At 44.8% G+C, this 13,198-nt stretch overlaps 1 long non-coding RNA gene across 1 annotated transcript in view; it reads right to left on the reverse strand.

The window, feature by feature from the left end:
* LOC119617163 overlaps positions 1-10,925 on the reverse strand; it is a 16,600-nt gene extending 5,675 nt beyond the window's left edge. Inside the window, exons 1-2 of the long non-coding RNA XR_005233346.1 lie at positions 10,474-10,925; positions 10,325-10,364 (exon numbers count right to left, since the gene is read on the reverse strand). This is a non-coding gene — a long non-coding RNA (uncharacterized LOC119617163). The remainder of the gene's footprint in view (positions 1-10,324; positions 10,365-10,473) is intronic.
* Between the last annotated feature and the right edge of the window lie 2,273 nt (positions 10,926-13,198).

Here is a 13,198-nt window from a genome sequence, read left to right on the forward strand (position 1 = left end):
GGGGGGGGGGACCTGAGTAGGATTTGATCCTGTAAGGCTCACTTAAGTGGTTGGTTTACCCCTCATGTGGAGCTGGTGAGTTGGAGCCGGGTCAGCGCCGGGTTGAGGTGCTGTTCATTATTTTTCCGCCTGTCGGATCCCATGAGTTGCCGCGGGAGACGGTGGCCCGTTGGGCGGCCGAGGAGCAAAGGGCCCGCCGGTGGGGTACGTCAAACACACTCAAAGCCTCTCGCCTCGCCGGGGAGGATTATGATCAACAAAGCGTGTCCTACACCTGCACCGGCCAGCACAATGGAAACTCTGAAGACACAAGGAGGGACCCCCCACCGGAGAAATGGATTACATTAACCCTTTCTGTTGGTCCCCTGTGGACCTGAACGTCAAACGGACAAAGTCCCTGTCACACAGAGGACAGAACCGTCCTGCAGCTCGGACGTCCGTTCCAGTCATGGTGCTCCACTGCTGTTCCACAAATACTCCTTCAGAAGGTCGTTCATGAATGTCTCACTTAAACAGATTTTACTACAATTTCTTTTCTGGGGCAAAGAAATTATCAAACAAAACGACAAAAAGGAAAACCTAGATTTTGACCAATACTGAAGCCCATCTGACTGGGTTAGATCAAGTACAAAATGGCCGCAGGTTCCATAAAACAAAACCTAAAAAAGACCTGAATTTGTTTCTTTTATTGCCGTTCAGTTAAATTCTTGAAATGCAGATTAGATTAAACAAAAAGCATGGTGACTGTTTGTAGTAGTACAGCACAATTAAGAGTAACACTGATATTTAAAGACTATTTTTTTTAACTTCTGGTACTTTGTACCTCAGTAAATCTTTCACACAGATAATACTCTACAACCACTTGACTAAGCTGTTTTGAAAAGCATAAAACGCCCCCCCAAAAATAGACTGTTTTTGGGTCGCTAATGCTAATTAGCCTGGTCACTGAGCTCAACGAGCAGCAAATCCTCTGGATTTACTGAATCGCAACTAAACCATAAGGGGGGTGGGCGTTCCGTTTGTCCTCGGAAGTCAGATTTTTCGGGGTTTTAAAATAAAACATGATCAATTAAAACTACTATAACCAGGGCCTGAATTCATAGAAACACATATTTGTCTGATTGATCAGTTTTAAGAACATAAGTCTTTATATAAACATATCAAGAAAAACTGTGCTCAAGCGGAAAAATTAGCTTTTTCGCTTTAGCGCTTATAGTAGTTCAAATCCTTGCCCGTTCCGATGAATTTCAGGCCAGTTCGGGCACATTTTGCACATCTTTTGAAAGTAAACGTTTAAAGTGTCTTTCCCTGACAGCGCACGCATCAGTCGACATGACATGTATTTATACAGTATTTATCAACTAATAACCCAGTGATAATATCATTTTCAGGAGCTCTTTGCTCTCCAGCGTCACCGTTAGTCCTCCAGTCTGTTGGTGCTTTAAAGAAGGATTATCGCAGACAGCTAGGGTTTTATTCACATCCTGTCTCCTTTTGTTTCCCTCATCGTGTTCCTTCTTTCCGAACCCCAACCAGCCGCCTCTCCCGATTCTGTACTTCTGACTTAAAAAATAACAACATTTACAGAAAAAAAAAACCCATCTCGATTTCCTGGACTTCCTCATCAGCTATAGACGGGGGCAAAGAGCTGAAGTCGCTGCCGGGCCACCCCCAGCCAGGCTAAATCCTTTAATCTGCTCTCAGACACGTCTAGAGGGCAAAACAAACAAATAGGATCCCCCTATACTAGCACACACACACACACACTCACAGATCCCTCCCCGAGGCCACGGCACCAAACGTGGCATCACAAGCAGGACAGGGTGACATTTAGCCTCTCACACGTAATGAGGCGAGGTTCTCGATTTGAAGAACGATTCTTCTTCTTCTTCTTCTTTACTTCCAGATTCCTGACGTTCCTCTTTCCAAACAAAGCCCAGAATCACCATAAACCTGTATGTATTCAAGGATGTCAAGGTCAGATTTATTCCTGTAGCACAGTGGTTCCCAAAGCTGGGGTCGGGACCCCATTGTGGGTCATGAAACTCGAAGTGAGGGTAAATAGATAAAGTGACAATAATAATTAATAAAACTAGAATGTGCTTCTTTAATAACAGAGTTTTTACGACTGAAGTGGGAATATTTGGGTTCAGAAGCCTCTGCCGCTCTTATTTTGTGTGTCAGAAGCTGAAAAGTTTGGGAACCGCTGCTGCGGCACATTTAAAACCAACAGTGCTGACCGAAGGCTCGAAACGAAAGGTCGTTAAAAGCGTCAATAAAGTAAATTCAGAAGACACCCATAAAACCAACGAGTACAGTAAAATAGGTTCAAAACTAAGGAAAACAGGGAAGCACAGTAACACAAAGGATCTGATGGAACTCAAAGTGAGCTCGGATTAAAAGCCAGAGTAAAAATGCTGAGTTTTCAGGCGGGATTTAAAAGACTTTATGGTCTCTGCAGCACGAACGCCACCTTAGAGCTTCTGGCTGGAAGATCTCAGAGCTCTCTCAGGGTTAGACGAGTCGAGAAGTTCAGGTAAGTAAGTGGGTGCAGAACTGTTTAAAAAATGTCAAAGTGAGTAAAAGAATCCTAAAATCTACAGCCGGTGTAAAACTTGGGCCTTCTGGTAGCCGTTAAAAGACGAGCAGCAGCGTCCTGGACTAGCCTGCGGGGGATCGAGAGACGCTTGTTCGAGCCCAAGGTAGGGAGAGAGAGCTGTGGGCCGTCCGATCTAGAGGCGACGAAGGCACGGACAAGTGTTTTCAGGTCTTTAGGAGGAAATGTAAGCTTTGACAGTTTGACGTAACTGATAACAACTGGCTGCGACGACTGTGGACACTGTGGCTCGTCAAATTTAAAACACTCCAAGGTGTCTGACAACGGAGGAACATCGAGGAGCTAGAGGGGCCGGGGATATCAAAATGGTTTCCAATCACTTCAGGCTTTCATTCAGGGTCAAACAGGTCTGCGTTCAGCCGTCTTCGACTTCTTGTAAGGCCGAGACGCTCGGTTTGAAAGGGAAATAAACCAGGATGTCGTCAGCGTAGCGAAGAAAGTTCATCACATTTTAAAGCAATATACAACATTTTTCCAATCTGAATGAAAAGTGTCCATTTGTGCCTGCTCAAACCTTTCCAAATTAAGCAAAAAAAAAAAAAATCTGATCTGACGACTTGTAAACGGGTCGCGGTCGGTTTGGGAGGACTTCGGAGTCACACAAGAGACAGAAATCGGAGCATGCGCTTTTCTGAAGAATTGGTTTTCACCGCTGGTGATACGTCGTCTTTCAGCACAACAACAAGAGTTTCAAACTGAATCACATCCTGTTTGTATTTAACACCAGACAGCGCGGTACACAGGGACAGGAAGTGGCAAAGTAACGCGACTCGACGACTGGACAACCAAATTCCGATCCGAGTTTTGCCCAACTTATGGAAAATAAAACAAAGCTCTGTATGTCTTGTGCCAGCTGTGGAGAGATGGAAAGTATTTCCATGTGTTATAAATCCCTTTAAAGTCACTTCCACAATTTATTCTTTCCCTTTACTTCCATGTGTGCCATAGTTGTTGCGTAAAATGTGCCCAAAGTGCATAAAAAGAACTTATAAGAACTTGTTTGACTCCCTTGTGACAGTCAGGTGGTGTAGATGAGGTTTCGTGCTGCTAAACTGAAAGTTTGTATGCGTGCGGGAGGATGAGGAGGAGGAGGAGGAGGAGGAGGAGGAGGAAGGGCTACAGCAGAGGTCAGTGTTGGCAGGTCAAAAGGCCAACGTCAGCCACCGGCAGAGAGAACAGCTGGTACGTCAGCTGACCACCTCCGGGGGGGAGGGGGGGGGGGCACTGAATCAAACTCCAAAAACACAAGAGCTAAATGTTGTTTCAGGTCAGAAAATAACGTGTTTCTATAAATGCGCTTCAGCTCTCAGCACCAGAACCGTCTCTCCTCCTGCCTTCAGACCAACCTTATTGCTTCTAAATGAAAACCCATTTTTCCAGTTCCTCCTTTTCTTTCCGTTCGCTGCGGGCTGCTTCGGACTTTTCTTTGAACCGGAGACGTGTCGGTGATGTCACCGTTGGGATTTTTTAAAAGAGGGGTGAGCTCACTGGCCGGAACCGCAGAGGAGACGGGATCCGAGCATCGGGGGGAGCGAGTGGCCCTTTTTAACGGGGCCGAGTCTGGTGGTGGTGGTAGGGGGGGGATCTGGGCCCAGTTCTGTCAGCTGTCCAGCTATCTGCTCATCTTCACATGACCCTAGAGACATTCAGAGAGCAGAACGGAAAACTGAGGGTTGGAAACGAAGGGGAAAAATGTGAAATAAAGGTAAAAGTACCACAGAAACCACCATAAATATACATACACACACACATATATATATATATATATATATATATATATATATATATATATATATATATATATATATATACATATATACATATATATATATATATATATATATATGGTTATGGAGGACTTTGTTCCAAAAACTACATCCAGAAGGAGGCAAAGTCTGAGAAATTTTGTCTATAGGAAATAGGTAAAAGTAGTGTCTTATACTGCATCAACTAAACATTATGGTGGTATTTTCACCAGATACTAGCTAAAGCACCATCCAGCTGTTAGCTAAAATGCTAGCTCGTTTTTAGCTAGTAAATTTATGTTGTCAGAATTTGACACAATTTGTTCCTTTTTTTTTTAAATCTATAAAAACTACTAAAGAATGTATTATTAACGATACTAGTTTCAGACAAAACAGTATTTAGCGCCTAAAAGATGATTCCCAAAGAGTTATTAGCTGAAAACCTGTCATGTGATCAGCTAAACGACGTGTCTGGTCTTTGTTGAATTTTCTTCCTGTTTCTTTCTTCACTCATTTTTGTATTTGTTTTTTTTTTTTTTTTAGAAATATTTTATACTTCAGAAAACAGAACTTATTAGAGCTTTGCCCGTTTTGCTGCCTTGCTGTTTGTTGCAAACATTTAGTGTGTATTAATGGCTCCCATGTGTGCCGTTCAGCCTCAGTGTGTGTGCGTGTTGGTGTGTTTGTGTGTGAGGGTCAGAGCGGGCAGCAGTCCAGACTGCTGAGAGGAAAAAGAACTTTCACTGCAGGAGGTCGGTCAGGGCTCTGTGCCAATCAACCTCACACACACACACACACCCGAGGCAGCGTGCCCTCCGCAGTCCATGCCCAGAGGCAACATGACCACTCGCTGCCCCCGCAGACACGCCGAGGAGGACACGGGGAGCGAAAGGATAAAGAGGCGAACAGAGGGGAGAACTGCGAGGCGCGAGAAGAGGACACGCTGATAAGATGGAAACACGGAGAACACGGAAACACGCTGATAGTGATAGATGGAGGTGGAAAAAACACAGAAGGACAAAAGGAGAAAGCGTGGCAGCAAACAAGTGGAAAGAAGCGAAGAAATGTGGATTATGAACCGTTTGCTGTAGGGGGGGGGGGATAAGGGAGCTAGAGATATAGAGGAAAATGGGGGGTGGGGGGGCAAAAGAGCAAGAAAAGACAGAGGGGAGGAATGGAAAACTAGTGTAAGGAGGAAAGAGGATGACGGACACAGAGAAGTTCTCTGGCGATAGAAGAAGAGGGATAAGATAAAGAAGTGCGGGGCAGGGGAAGTGTTTGTGCTCCAGAGGACAAAAGAACATGAGACAAAGAGGAGAAAGAGAGGGAGCTAATGGGATTCCCACTGGAGATTTGAAGATTTAAAAAGTCGCTTTTAAGCCTAACTGCCTGATATGTTAGGAAAAACAACAAAAACAATAACAGCAAATCAGAAACAGAGCAGAAATCCGGTCTAAATAAAGCAAATAAAGTTTGAATTCACTGTGGGTTCTTTGTAATCCACACAGGGTCAAAATTAAACATATAGGCTCAAATATTTATACACCTCCCAGTAATATTTGGGTCCTTTAGTAAGTTGCACTTAAAGCTGTTTTTACATTGTTCTAACTCTGAATTCACAAATACGTCGGCACCTGCTCGCCATGCCACTGTGTTGGTTTACGGGTGGCCATTTCATTGGCTGCATTAATGAATGCTGTGATTTCGAGGTATGTTTGTTTTTTTAAAAATGGTGGGTTTCTTGTGAAGGAGACGCTTCCTGGCCAATCAACGGCCAGTGTTCCACTGACGCCAAACCTTTCAGCTCGACTCGGGCTCGCTCGGAACCGCGGCCGTGTAGTTACGTGCTGAATGCCCCCTCTAGCACCGTCAGACCCAGCTCGACCCGGCCCGGGTTTTTCCATTGGGCGGTCTGGCCTACTTCCAGCTCGATATTTGGAACCTAGAAGACCCGGGGTTCGTGCTGCAGATCTGAGGCTAACGATTGGTTCATTAACCCCGTGGGGGGCAACACCACAGATGAGTCCTATTTCTAGCGATCGCTTCTTACCGCCATTTCCTTAGCTACTTCTTTGTTTCCTGTTTATTTGTCGGGAACATGGCAGTGAAGAAAACAACACCAGTGCCCTGGTGAAACCATGAGGTGCACTTATTCCTGTGGCTCAGTGATTGGCGCAGTCGCCCTCCAATAAGAGAATTGGCGGTTCGATTCCACCATTGACCATCAGTATGTCACACGTTGACGTGTCCCCGAGTAAGACACTAAACCCCTCATTGCCTCCAATCTAAAGCACTGATTAGACCAGGGGTGGGCAATCCTGGTCCTTGAGGGCCACCATCCTGCATGTTTTACTTGTTCCTCTGCTCCAACACACCTGATTTGAATCAGTGTGTCATTAACAGGCTTCTGCAGAACATGAAGAGGTGATTTAACCACTGAATCAGGTGTGTTTGTGTGTTTGGGTGTTTGTGTGTGGACGAAGCCATTTCTGGAAGAGGTGGCTTTTTTTCCGAGGCTAGTTTTAGAACAACAAACGAAATGTTTCTGCGTGGACAGGGCCAAGTCAATGCTGAAGTGTCTGGTTGTCTCACATCGGTTTTCCCATGTTTACAGGGTTTTATCTAAGAGGCACAACGAGTTTAAAGAAGATCCTTCACTTCCTGTTTTGAATAGCAGATTCTGATACGTTGGAAGTCGATGAGAGTTTGGATGCGCGCTCTCTGCGCTCTGGGAGGATATAAAAGAAAAATGTAAAGTCCTCAAGCAAAGAGAGACACACTGAAGGAAAGAGCTACATTTTGACGTGTAAACTGGAAAGTTGGTGTAAAAGTGAAGAAGTAAAAACTCTGAACGATGTTTCTAATGTGAAGTACATCAGAGCTACAGAGCTCCAAAAAGAGGACTAGGTTTGCTGCCTCGTTTTACCGGACTCCCAGTTTTGTTTATGGGGGAATTCTTCTGCGGCCTTTTGAGAATTTAATCCACAGGGCACGATGTACTGCCACCACATATCATAGCACACTGCTCCCAGTCAAGCCGCATGTTTCGATGTAGTTTTTTTTTTTGTACGAGCGTTTCCAGTGCTTCGACGGCCATGCACCGGCATCCCTAAACGCTGTGAAATGATGCAGGTCTCCCCAGCTCTCGAATAGTGCCATCTTGTCGTCCTTGACTTCACCGAGTGACCAACATGTGCTCTGTTGGTTGCATTTCACGCGGTGCAGAAGACAGCAGCGAGGCAACAATGATGCAGCGAGACAGGCAGGCGGACAGAGAGACAGAGGGAGACAGACAGAGGCGAAGAATGAACGTCTGTGTTGGTGCCAGAGAGAGGTATAAGGTTTCCTGAGACTTGTTTTCCTGACTTAGGCGTTCTGTTAGCCCCCCCTTCATCCATTTCCCCAGTTCCACACACACACACACACACATTTCTCAACTCTCCTCAAATCACACTGCATATCTCGGGAGATAGAGGCTTTTGGAAAACTGAGCCCAGTTCCCTTGGGCTATTCTCAAACTCGTGCTCTGGTTACACCACCGCGTTCCAGAGTGCAGCTCCACAGTGTTGGCCTGAGTTTACTTAGGCAGATACCTCTCTCCTCAAAAATGCTGCACAACCCCCCCCCCCAAGAGAACCTAATCTGTATTATTGGAACTCCGCTCATATCGGTCCCCTTCCATCTAAATATTATTAGAGGAAGATACAATAATGAGTTGCATAAAATGTGTGAAATAACATGTGGTGGGGGGTGGGGGGGAGCACAGCAAGCGTTCAACTCTAGCAGTTCATATCTGAAATTCATGAAGTGTTTACGTGTAACCACTGGCTCAGAAATGTGTGAACGGAGGTTCTGCATTCACAATTCGGTGCATGTTCCACCTTGCTGTGACTGACAAGTAGAAGGGACGCTGCTTGTAGTTCAAAGTGAGAGCAGGTTTTAACTTCAGGTCTTTAGAATATCCATCAGCTTTGCCATTGTGTTAGCGTGTCGTTGGGTGTGGTTCGAAGCAAAGTTTTGCATTATTGCGTCTCCAACTAACAGCTGCAGCCTAGAAAAAGAAAATCATGCAGGATGTTTTATTTTGAAAAAATGGCCACTTCCTCCTCTTTTCTGTGATTCACTCAGTCACAAGAATTTCTCATGTACTAGCAAACCAACAAGCTAACCCTAGGAAACTAACAAGGTAACCATATAAACCTGCAAGCTAACCACAGAAACCAACAAGTTAAGCCTAGAAACCTACAAGCTAACCATAGTAACCAACAAGCTAACTCTAGAAAACTACAAGCTAACCCCAGCAAACAAGCTAACCCTAGAAACCTACAAGCTAACCATAGAAACCAACAAGGTAACCATAGAAACCAACAAGCTAAGCCTAGAAACCTACAAGCTAACCATAGAAACCAACAAGCTAACCATAGAAACCAACAAGCTAACCCTAGAAACCAACAAGCTAACTCTAGAAACCTACAAGCTAACCCCAGCAAACAAGCTAACCCTAGAAACCTACAAGCTAACCATAGAAACCAACAAGCTAACCATAGAAACCAACAAGCTAAGCCTAGAAACCTACAAGCTAACCCGAGCAAACAAGCTAACCTAGAAACCTACAAGCTAACCATAGAAACCAACAAGCAAACTACAGAAACCTACAAGCTAACCCCAGCAAACAAGCTAACCCTAGAAACCTACAAGCTAACTATAGAAACCAACAAACTAATCCTTGAAAACTTAAAAGCTAACCCCAGCAAACAAGCTAGCCTTAGCAAAAATGAGTAAAAAAAACAAACTTTTCTGGAGAACTCCCCCAGCAAAGTCATTAAAGACCTTAGAGGCAGTGCAGGTTGGTATTTTCTTTAAAGTGACACCCTTAAATTAAATCACTGATGGATGTTTGAGAAAAACCAGTTAATATTTCCACTCTCGTTTAATTCTTCATTATTATGTCATGCTAATGTTTGACCACAGCTGGTAGTAAAGACAATAAAGAATCATCCGGCGGTTTGGTTACTTCACCAGCGGGGCTTTTCTGCACAGCCTGGTAAACAGGATGACAGCCACTGAAACATATCAATGCAGTCATGAAACTTTAAATTTTAAACCGGCATTCTTGAAAAGCGGACATTTTGTGCCTACTTTGTGCACGGCTTGCAAAACTGCACTGTAGGCTGCGCACATTATTTTGTTTCTCGCCGCCCACATTTTTGATTTAATCTACCGGAGGACACTTTTAAAATAAAGATCTGGACCAGATTTTTAAATTTATTTATTTATACTTAGTTATTATTCATTAAAGACATGGTTTGTAGACCTGGACATGTTTTCTCTCAGAGGAGAGCTCCCACACTGGTGTTAAAATACACCTTATGTCCTCCTGAGACGGGTTGGAGATGACCTCGACAAAACCGAGATGGGTTCGGGACACCAGCGACGACTGTGTGAGAAGAGTGCGAGCATCTGCAACAAGCGGGGGACTTGAGGAACCGTCGGGAACGTTGCGACAAGTTCCCTCACCGATCAATTTTCCCAAATAAGAATATCATTTTAAATAGGGTAACAGGTGCAAATAAAGCAAAAGTTAGAAGCGTTTGCAAGATTTCTGCTAATGCTGCCATCCTTAGCACAATATTTCTTTGACGGTTTTCTCTTTGTTTTTTCAGTATTTATACGTTTACTTTGGATTTCTTATTTTAAAAAATCTGTAAATATAATAAGTTATTCTGTAAGCTATGTTAATTGGGTCTATTAAAGCTAACCGGTTACACAGAAATGCTTTAGATGATTAGTTTAAGTCTGTGCCGTCTGTAATAAATGCAATACGTTCCACACTGTAAGCAGCAAACGAGACAGACTGTGCAGTAGTGAGCGTCAGGAATCCAGAAGCCACAAGTACAAGTTGGTTTTCCTTCTCTCTCGTCTCCCCTTTCTCCTCCCCGAGCCAAACCACTCTTTCTGTTACCTCGGCCTCCTTCCAAATGATTCATTCAACCAGCCGCCCACTGAAACAAAAAAAAAAGAGAAAGAATAAACACCGAAACAAAGAGCGAACGCGATGTATTCGGCCTGTACTTTTCTGACCACGCGCCTAGCAAAACCCTGCACGCGCACCGAAAACAAAGTATTCACTCATCCTCTGTCGCAGACACTGCACGCCGTCTGCTTCATCGCTCAGCTCCAGATGCAAAACATGCTCCGACTTTTCCGAACCGCCCGATCCCCGACACCGCAGGTCCCGATTCCGCCTTGAGCCCCGACCTGGGATGACATCATCCCCACCGCCTGGCGGCCATCCGGCTCTAATAAAGGCCGGCGTTCCCCCCCCCCCTCCATTCCTTGTCCTTAATGACAGGGTAGAGCTACGTGATGCGCCCCGAGGTGCAGGAGAGCCGGGGGGACTTTGGTCTGGGATTCTGCCCGGGAAGGATTCCTCCCTTGAAACATGTGGTTTGTTTCTCCCTCTGAACGGAGCTTAAACGGAGGAGTGGATGGATGAGGAGACCAGGGAGCAGGGGAAAGGGGAGACCACAGAGTCAGCTCGTAGCCCAGAGGAAGAGATCATTAGTAGCTCAGGTGGGATATGCATCTGCTTTCATCTCAGGGTGGCTTTCTTCTGCGGATGGCATTAAATAGCAGAAATACGCCCTCTGGATAAAATCCGAGGCCGAGGGTTTAAGCATGCAACTCAATCGTTTGCGCAAGTTTCCTACTGACATCAGGGCATATGGGTGCCATTTAATCCTGCAGTCGGGTTTTTGGGGTTATGCACATGACATGACCGAGGTTTATTTTTGACGCTCCGCTGCACGTAGAGGCAGTAAAAATGAAGGAAATAATGAAGGTTTTTTTTTTCGGCAGTTGTGGAAAAGAGTCTTCAGAGCTATTCGGCTGGATGCAGTGAAAGGATTTCCACAACCTTGAATGAAAATGATGCACGAAGCCGACCTCTGAGGCTCTTCTTGGTCTCAAGTGCAGGTGCGTTCAAGTGAACTCTGGCGTTTCGTGGTCTGGAGCAACTGAGAACTACGTCTCGCTGGTCGAAACTGACCAGTAGGATCTTATTAGTGAAAACAGGGCGTAGGCCCAAATATACAGCTGAATATTTAACTATATCATAAAACTACTGTCTAAACACAGTAATGAAGTTAAAAAGGTCAAGAAATATCCCTGTTGTTTGAACAGAATGTGACAGGAAGCAGGGCCCACTTCCTCGTCGCTGGATTGTTCTACATTGGTTGTCTCATGGTCTGGAACATGTTCTGTGTTGTCTTCAACTTCTGACTCTTTCTCCTTTATAGGACCTCTCATGTCGGGTTGTGAGTCTCTCTAGGGGTCTGAGGTGAAAGTCCCAGGTCACCAACTGTGCAATGTCAAACGGGACAGCTGAACATCTTATGGGTCTGGGATGATCTCAATTGATTTCAAGTTCACAGGGTCAGAGGTAAAGGTCACAGGTTACAGGTCACCCCTTTCTGAAGACCTTGTCTGTGTTTTAACTCTGCAACAGCAAAATGTAAGGGTGTCAAACTGCACAGCTGGACACTTCATGGGTCGGGATGATCCCTACTGATTTCAAGGGGTCAAAGTCAGCCCTTTGTGAAAACCTTGTCTATGCTCCAGATTTACATCTGAGTAACATAGAAATCAAACCCTTTGTTCCTTAGATTGTGCCTACCAACCGGTGTATTATGTTTCATTGGCGTTACTCTTGATTTCAGACAGAAAACTTTTAAAATGGTCCAATTTCATCTGAACATAATTCAAGGGTTAATAAAAGTCTAGACTCCTTATCAAATCTATTAAAACCAAGTGGTAAGTCCTCAAAGACAAGTTCAAGTCAAGTCTCGAGTCATCTAAGAACCAACAAAGCTTCTGTTTGTTTGGTAAAGCTGGTCTTAATAGCATCAGGACTGAAACAAGTCAAGGATCCACTCAGACAGGTCACTAACTGAGTCTCGAGATTTTAAAAACAAGTTGAAGTCGTCAGTAATTGAATTGAATTGAATTCAACTTTATTGTCATTGCACCGTCACAAGTACAAGCAACGAAATGTATTTTGCATCTATCCAGAAGTGCTATACAGCGTATAAATGTGTATTTACAGGTGTACAAAGGTTGTTATAAAAATAAAATGTTCAGTATAAAAATATAATATAAATAAAAAAAATATGGGAGCTATGTACACATATACAGAAATGTTAGGAATGAATTGTATGTGTATTAGAGATTTACAATACAAGATAGATAATGGCACGATTTGAGATTATATACAGATTGTGAATGAGTGTGAGAACAGTCCGTATGTTATTGTTGTATGGGGGGACGGGGGGGTTTGGGCCTTATAGTTGTGTCAGGAGGCGTTCAGGAGCCTGACGGCTGTGGGAAAGAAACTGTTCCGATGCCTGGTGGTTTTGGTCCGTAGGCTTCTGTAACGCCTCCCAGAGGGCAGGAGGGAGAAGAGTGTGTGCGCGGGGTGAGTGAAGTCCTTGGTGATTTTCCAAGCCCTTTTCAGACACCTCTTCCTATAGACGTCCTTGATGGCAGGGAGCGTTGCCCCGGCGATGTGCTGGGCAGTTTTCACCACCCTCTGCAGCGCCTTCCGGTCGGAGACAGAGCAGTTCCCATACCAGACTGTAATGCAGTTGGTGAGGATGCTCTCGATGGTGCAGCGGTAGAAGTTAGTGATGATTTCTGAGGACAGGTGGTTCTTCCTCAGGGTCCTCATGAAGAAGAGGCGCTGGTGCGCCTTCTTGATGAGTTTGGAGCAGCTGGTCGTCCAGGTCAGATCCTCAGAGATGTGGACCCCCAGGAACTTAAAGCTGTCCACACGCTCCAC

Source organism: Kryptolebias marmoratus, linkage group LG7, assembly GCF_001649575.2.
Source record: "Kryptolebias marmoratus isolate JLee-2015 linkage group LG7, ASM164957v2, whole genome shotgun sequence".
NCBI lineage: Eukaryota > Metazoa > Chordata > Actinopteri > Cyprinodontiformes > Rivulidae > Kryptolebias > Kryptolebias marmoratus.